Source organism: Plodia interpunctella, chromosome 7 (assembly GCF_027563975.2).
Source record: "Plodia interpunctella isolate USDA-ARS_2022_Savannah chromosome 7, ilPloInte3.2, whole genome shotgun sequence".
Classification (NCBI taxonomy): domain Eukaryota; kingdom Metazoa; phylum Arthropoda; class Insecta; order Lepidoptera; family Pyralidae; genus Plodia; species Plodia interpunctella.
Window position 1 is genome coordinate 4255276 of NC_071300.1, and position 8975 is coordinate 4264250.

Genomic DNA, 8975 nt, shown 5'->3' on the forward strand with positions numbered 1-8975 from the left:
ATTTTTAATTCTCGTTTGAAAGCGAAGTTAAAAAAGCAGATAATAACCTTTACGCAAAATACAACGGCGGCGGTCTAAAGCTGTAAAATGTGCTTTTATTGCTGTTTTAATTGCATTCTTCGCATTCGCACCGTTTTCTTCATTTTGGCGTGTTCTTTCTTTAAAACCTTATTGACATTCTCTCATATTTAGATTTTTTTTTCTATTAAACGACTGGCTGCATAAATAATTAGTCGGAAAGTTTTTACTTGTGTTTCAATATGAAGCATATAAATAAAAGCATTTTTTTATTTCTCTGATATTTGGATCACTGACATAAATAACTAATTTAGTAATTAGTTAATGGCTCTCCTCCCTTGTTGGAAATAAATAAATAACAAAGTTATCCCGTCTTCAGAAACACAAATATTGATATAATTAATAACAACACAACACGTTCGTCTAGTTTGTGTTGTATTACAGTGAATCTAAAGATCTGTACTCACGTTCGCAACTTTGTATTAATATTTAACTTTACCACGTGATATTTAAAACGAGCTGATTTTTGTACATGTATAGAATATTTTTGGAACAGAATGATTTAAGACTTATATTAAAAGTTAATTCGTTATTATTAATTCAATTAAAAAGATTTATAGTTGGATATAATTCACTAGTAATTTTGAAAAAATATAACTATGCATGATTCCTCGAAATTACTGAGCCTATAATTTTTTAAAGATACTTTTTGGAATCCAGAAGATAATCTACCAGAACATCTTTATCGTCACAAATCTAAGAAATGAAATAAAAAAGCGATAATTCACATGAATCGGAAAGGCAAAAAGCGAAAAAAATCATCAAAGTGTTTTACTAAAAGGGAAAGATGTAGCTCTATAATATCGCACGAAAAACGTATCTCGGTTTTTGTGTAACGACTTTCGATTTGCTGGAGACGAGTGCTCTCGAGAAGGGTTAGAAAGGGGAGGTATCACTTCGAATTCAGAGTCGGATTATCCATGTAGGCAATAGAGGTCACTGCATTTAGCCAATACGCCTAGGATGAGATGCTTGATCCCAATTTTTGTTATTACTGAAGTGTTTTCTTCTGTATCAATAATGGACTACTGCAAATATTTGACTGTATTCATTAAATATTTGCAATTTTGTAGCGAAAATCATAAATGTTCACAGAAAGTATTCGCTGTTTCTTACTTACATTGAGCACTCGTTCTAATTCCATCATTCATGAACTAACTTATTCGCCATGTGACTTATCAGAATTACAAATATGTGTATTATATAAGCTAAGCTGAAATCTCCGGCAACAGTATTTTTGCCCTACAGTCACGTAGGAAGGCTGTTTTTTAAATCAGAGAAGATGACAAATTATGTTACAGGCCAAATATTTAAATGAACAAACGTTCTGTATCCAAAAATAATTCAGCAAATTTGTGATAGCCGAAATTTTAGACCGTAAATATCAAAGGCAATTCAATAGTTCTAACATGAGCACGAATGTCGAATCGGGTTTATCCAGTCTTCGCGGAAATTTAGATCGATTAACGATCTAAATTTCTGCAAAATCGTTAGTGCGATGTTAGCATCGTTTTGAGAAAGTCTCTAAGGGCCTTTTAAAAATTTTCTCAAATTGATTTTCCTCGTATTTTATGTTGGGTTTACTTACCCAAGAAACTTATAAATTTTCAAAATCATGCCTATCATCGATATCATAATCATCCACCATAATAATGACGACTTAATTAATCATATTATATAAAAAACCTAATTAATAAGAATGATATCTTAACTTACTTGTACTTACCTATTGACGATTGATATTTTTTGCCCTTTAATTAAGAGCCCTCAGATTTGCTTTGCCTCGAGCCCTCGATTTCACTTATTCCAGCCCTGTTCACACCGACTGAAGTACATTCGTGTGCTAAATAAAGCGTAACTCACTCCTCACCACATATTTATGGCTTCTATGAAACGCAAATCGGGGTGCGGAATTTTATTTCTTTTAAATTTCAATTTCACACTTCATTGCCTCTCTGACTTGTGTATTTTGAAACGACACTATTTCGTGTAAGGATATCTTTGAGTAAAGTTTATGTCGCTTTCCTGTGACTAAACGATATTTTAGATACCTATACAGTAAAATGATGATGGTCTTAAATTCCGAGGAATACCTTTCTTATTTATTTCACCAATGGAACACTGTTTAAATCAGGACAGGAAAACGCATCGTCCAGTAAATATTGTAATATTGTTACGTCGCGAACTAGGAGAGACGTGAGTAATCCCAGGGAGACACAGGATCGGGATCCCGGGATTAGAGCGGGTCGGGAGCGGCCGCCAGATAACGGCGAGGCTTAATGCGATATTAGCGAGTTAACCCAGCGTCCTCATTGGGTGACGGAATGCGGCACGAAGGGATTCTACTCTATGTGCGTTTTGAAGATTGCAACTACAATAATAGGTTACACAGACAACATGCAAATACACACATATACGTGACGCTGCCTTTTTGCGTTTATCACTTACGTAGGGTTACGGGTAACTCCCACGCACAGCACTAAAGCTATTTTGATAATGATTAGAGCTCTCCGCCAGACCATCATATATGTTAAATGACAGTTAATGGACCTGTTTTATAGAGGTAATTGTAAGTTTATACAAGTAACGGAATTTGAACATGATGTTAAACACTGGTAATATTCTGACATTTTTTTATGTGTTTGCGTTAATCCCTCTTCATTATGCTAACCAAAAATATAATATTAAGGGGCGTTTTATTTGAACTTTTAATATTATTCGAGTCTATAAGTTATTGTGTAAGTAGGTATGAATAAACTGATCTATTGTTACAAATGCACCTGTGTCTAAGTACACATCACAGCACTTTAGTTCTAGTTTATTAAGTGAAATTCAGAATGAGGTGAAATTTATTAAAGTTTTGTTGTAAGCTTTACTATAAGTTACTCTATAAAAAATGTATGTCGTATTAAATAAATTCTATATATTACTACAGAATGGATTTGTAGCTATTACGATATATTGTTTTTCAAGCGTTACTTGATTATTTAGCTTGTGTAATAAAATATGAGATACAGTCAGTATCATATATTTATTCCTTGCGGGGTAGACAGAGAGTTGCTAAACTCAAAAAACAAATTATTGAACACACCAGGAGTGCTGTAATCAAATCTTGTTTTCAATTTTCTTATTAATCTTATACTCCTCAAATGGAGTAGTCACTCGGCATATTTGAAGTAAATGCGGTATCAAGATTAAGGGGAGGTATTCAATTTAGTTTTTTGCATGAGGGTGCATGGTGCGTGGAGATATCTCGGCGGCCATCGGCTGCGAGATTGAAGGGTGGTTGAGGTTTATCTATGAAAATACATCTGGCGCACTATTTGCCACGGTTCTTTCAAATGTTATGTCTGTTTTGTGTTGACTCTCTTACATTTGCGAAGAATAAAAGATTAATTTTGAAGTGTATTGAGTTGAACCAACGTAGTTTTGTTACCTTAGCACGCATGATGATCGTGTTCCTTATCTTTTTCAATTCACATTTTTATAGAATCAAACAAAATTAGTTTTCCATCAATTAACTATATATGCGTAAAGTTGTAGCTAATTGGAATTTCTAATGATTGTTATCATGTACAAACATGGACGTAATATAACTTGAAATCTAGTTAATCTGAGAGCAAAATCTAAAAATAAAATATAAGCGCCAAATTGGGTTCATCTCTCCAAAACAAGCGTATTTTTTGCGGCCAAAAATAAAACCAGAGCAAATAACATTAATTTCTCTTCTCGTCTATTAAGCGATGCGATGTGATGTTTTTTCGAGCGTTTATTTCACTTTACCGATTCCACACTTCACAGTCAGGGGAAAACATGTCACTTCGATCTGACAGTGAAAAACAGCCCTTGTGTCATTTGTCAACGTCAGCTACTCAACGCGCGGCAAAACATAATTTCATAAAGACATCGTTGTTCTTGTTATGCCGTACGGAGCCGGCCGGCTTTTTACGGAGCCATCTTACTTGATAGATGCCACCGTGGGCGACACGAAGACATAATGATTAGTCACCTCGTGGTTGGTCTTGTCTCATTGACGCAAACGCTGATGTATGATACATCAATTTCTTGTCGTAATTGTTTTCATCGCAACAAGAACCGTTAAAGAAATCAGTATTACCAGTAATTTCTGAATGTAATATTATTTTCAGTCATTCCGGGATAATATTTGTGCACCGCTCTGTTTGTTACACATTTTCAGTCGGTCAATAATATTAACATGTTTGACTTTCCGCTCTCAAAAATAGGATTGGATTAGGAGCACACTGAGACCTCTGGAGAGAAATTTTACCATAATAGAGATAAAAAAAATATTTTTGACTAATCAGTCATTTTTATGACTATAATATAATAAAATAATAATAACGAAACTTTTTCGAACCATTCGTCGTCATCTTGGCATGTGTTCGACTGTACTTTCACTGTATTTATATCCAGAAATAAGGACAGTTTCTGAGGGAGACAATATGAATATAAAATCAGGACAATACCCTAGACGTGTCTTTGATGGTTCTGCTTGTGATGGATTTGAATATCCATTTAATACGGCCTTTATGTACAAGGGTAATGATGAATTAGGTGCGGCGTCGTGACACACGAAATAGACTCACGCACTCTTATTCACGTAATGTTGATCAAGTCATGTCAACAACAGATAATCCATCTTACTTTGTAAGAAATAAATTATTTTATAAAAATAAAAAGTTAAATGTAGTAGTGTTTTGTGTGCAATATTGTCAATATCAATAGTGTTAAAAAATTGGTCACAATAGCTATGGTATTTTCAATAATTTCCTATTAAACCCGACAACGCAATAGTACTTCTCGACATTCAATAGATCATTATTTATTTATATTCTTATTTTCGATCGATAGCTTTACATTTCATTAATAGTATCTTTGGAAAAGTAAGCATTAACAGAATGCCTTGGTATGAACAATTTATGAGGAAATAAAACGAACATTTGACGAAAAGAACTTTGAATATGAATTTTAAATTATTACAGAAAAGATCTGGATGAACTGGGAGATGGAGAATATGAAAAATTTAGGAGTGGACTTGAGTAGACAAAAGAGTAAATATAGGCTCCTGGAGAAAAAAGACTGCGCCGACCCCAATGGTGAGAAATGGTAAGGAAGATGATAATATTAGTATCTACGACTATCAATACTGTGACTAGATTTCAATCTACTGTCAATAGCTTTTCATCACTCCCATAAAGATTGTTCTAAACAGTTGGTTTTGGAAGTAATACAAAAGAGACTGATAAATAATTCAAATGCTGCAATGCGGTCCCGAAGGAATTGACATGGAATGTGCTGTATGTTGTATAGTTCTCAAGTTGGACATAACAATGTGCTTGAAAACTTCCATCGAATGTTACGATTCATAATATATTAAAGTAGAAAGTTGTCAGACTCCGTATTAAATGGAAAACTATAAATTTATCGATGATTGGTAATAATTTATATATATATTTAGAGATATTAGTATACGATAACCGTATCAATATCGATGTTCGTGCTAATAAACATTTAAGTCCTTACTTAGGTTAAGAAAAACATAAATGTATAAAATTCCTAAAAGCAAAGTTATTTTTAATTTTTTTATCAGTTTAGTGCCAATTAATTAAACAGACCTATTTGTAGTTTTTAAAAGAAATCTGATTTTATATTTCTACATAACTCTATATAAATCCAAAGAATCCATTCATAGTTTTCTATGACAATGAACAGCCTACAATTCTGAATCTAGAATTACTTGTTAATTACAGTTATCACCCTTGCATGTTTGTGAATTACTAGCTTTGGCCCGCGAAGCTAGTAATTAATAATATATAGCTAGCTAGCTTTTGAAGCAATAATAATACCAATAATATGCGCAGTGGCGAGAAAAGGCGCAGAAGATAATGTAATCATAAATGATTAGTTATTCTTAGGTTGAAGCATGCTACTTTACATTACTATTTTATATTGCTTGAAAACGAAGCTTACTGCGCATACCTATTGTACAAGAAACACTGACGAAGCATGACGTGGAATTAAACATTTGATTTTTAATTGGATTTAATTGTAAAAATTTTGTTTTGTTCAACTTGTGTTCCTGTTCACTGTCAAAAAAAAATTGTGAATTGTACAACTTGTGTTCAACCCTGAGATTTATCGATTATAATCGAAATTAAACTTGGTTGTGAGATACATTGATGTTTCACGTCATCTTCGATTGATGTATATCACTGATACATCGCTATGCGACTGAAGTTTGATGCTACGATAACCACTAATAAAATTAAAGACTTTATTTTTCTTTATACATTTATTATTCAAATGTTTTCATGAAATTGATATAGGTAGGTATAGTTTAAACATTTGTTTTCCCTAAAAAGATGAATAAAAAATCATTTGTACTCGAATATTGCGATCTAAATTAACATTAAAGCTAAATAAGTTCACCTTCTAATGGATTTATTAAAGCTTTTAGTCCGTTTTTCTTTCACTTTGAGATCAGCTTTTACCTTTATTGACAAAACTCATCAGGGATCCCCAATCTGGCTTTAATCAGAAAAACGTAATAAATTACTCAAATTGAAAATATACAATAAAGGTTTTATTAATAAATTTTGAGTACACAAGTACATTTGTGTTGGAGGTACCTGAACTGTGTACATTTATTAATGTAATAATAATATTTTTGGTAAAAAGTTCAATTATGAAAAGTTCAAAAGAAATTATGTATTAATTTATATACATTGCCAGACAAATGACAATGAGACATTTTGATATTCCTTTAACACCTTATTCAATCTTATTAGAAAGTAACCAAACATTCATTGAATACCAATGCTTGATGAAGAAATACCGATTAATATTGTTATCAATTAAGCCAAAAAGGCTATCTCTTCATTGAATATTTAAGAGGGGGGCGCGGGTGATCAGTATTCCAGTCAGAGTCTGTTAGTTTGGTTAGGGTCTCAAGACGCAGAGGCGATTCCCTAAACAGGTTACCTAACCGCATTTATATCGTCAGCGGAACACAAATATTAGCATAATTAGTTCGCCTCGTACGCAGCTTAAATATAAATACGCCCTCTAATCAATTGAATAAGTTATTCGGCGCCCCCGGCAACGATTGTGAGTATACTCTTTGATATTATGATGTTATTCCGATTTCGATTCTTTGATCCGAGAATGCGAGTGATAACAATTGAAAATTACAAAATGTATTCGTAAAGGAATGTAAATTATCGAATTTTGCTTTATTTTGCGTCTAAACGTGAACGTGAATTTGAGATTTTGTATTATAGAGAATTACTTAAGTAATATTTTTAAAATCGAAGGTAGACTTGAATATTCTCTCTGAATAAATAAATATATTGGGACAAATCACACAGATTGAGCTAGCCCCAAAGTAAGTTGGAGACTTGTGTTATGGGATACTAATTCATCGATACTATATTTTATAACAAATACATTTATAAATAAGCATTCAAAACCCGAGCCAATCAGAAAAAGATCATTTTCCATCATGACCCGACCGGGGATCGAATCCGGGACATCTCGGTTCAGAGGCAAGCACTTTATCACTGCGCCACCGAGGTCATCAAAAGCTTTTACATTATGTGAACAAATGCAATTAGTGACTTTATGCAATACCCATTTCTCCATAGATATAGCTGTGTGTGCTAATATGTATTTACATAAAGCGGTCAGAAGCGCAATCGCACGAAGCAACATGCTCCGCTAATGACCGTTGACTCAGATAAAACCTAATTTACGGCCAGTTTCACCAGCGTATTACCGATTGTTCTCATTGCACATGCTACAATTGGCTATAGATTAACATTTCTTTGTATTATAAGCGATATTTTGTATCTAATTGCGGATATTTCGTGAATATTTCAATGGTATTTATCGGTATTATACCTGTATGCTGAAAAATTGATAATTGCAGTATTTGAATCATAAGTCCTTCCGAATTATTTCCTATAATAGAAATATATAGATATATCATAATGTACCATTAATATGCTTGTATGATAGATAGTATAACAAAGAGGTAAAAGGCATGGATGAATTTAATCGACAATCTGAGAACTCAAATTTTCATGTTGACCACTATAGGTGAACATTCACTAAATGCTTCGTAAGGATTTAGTCAATTTCCTATTAGAGATAGTTCTGAAAACAAGTCTTAAAGCAACAAATTCAAAAATAAAAACTTCTATCTGAAAACATATTTGTTATGAAATGAAAAGTTATACACATCAAAATACATACGAATTGAAAATGACAAGCGATCGATTCCTGATCGTCACTCGGTTAGAATTCTCGATGGCAACCATCCGCTAATCCGTTTTTTGTGTGCTATTGCTTATCCCTACTGCAGACCGCAGTAACTAAAGCATAAAGTTGTGAAGTTAAGCCCCAGCGAGTCGTTCATTGTGGAGAAATTTCGCGGTAAACGTACCATAAATTTTGTGCTCAGGCCAAAGTTAGTGAATAATTTTCCGTGTCTCTGTTTATTATAAGCTGAGAAAGTTTGCATTGAGTTGTTGCGTAATCAAGTCGTGAATGTGTCGGTTCACTGATTGTGGGTGTGAATACTGTGTTACGATTGTGTACAAACATCATTATACTTATGAACACATCTACGCCTCTATCATTTTAGCCTAGAAATTCGCCCACGTCTCGTGATATTTGAAGCGAAATTATAGTAATATTGAATATATATGGGACTGGAATTATCATTACGTAGAAGTAGGTATATTTTCTAACTTTTGCTTATTCACATCCGCACTTTCTTCCTCACGCCCACTCTGTGTGAATTCTTTAATACATCCTTAATATTCCCCATTTTATGAAAATATCTAAGTATGTATATTTTAATGAGAAATTCCTCT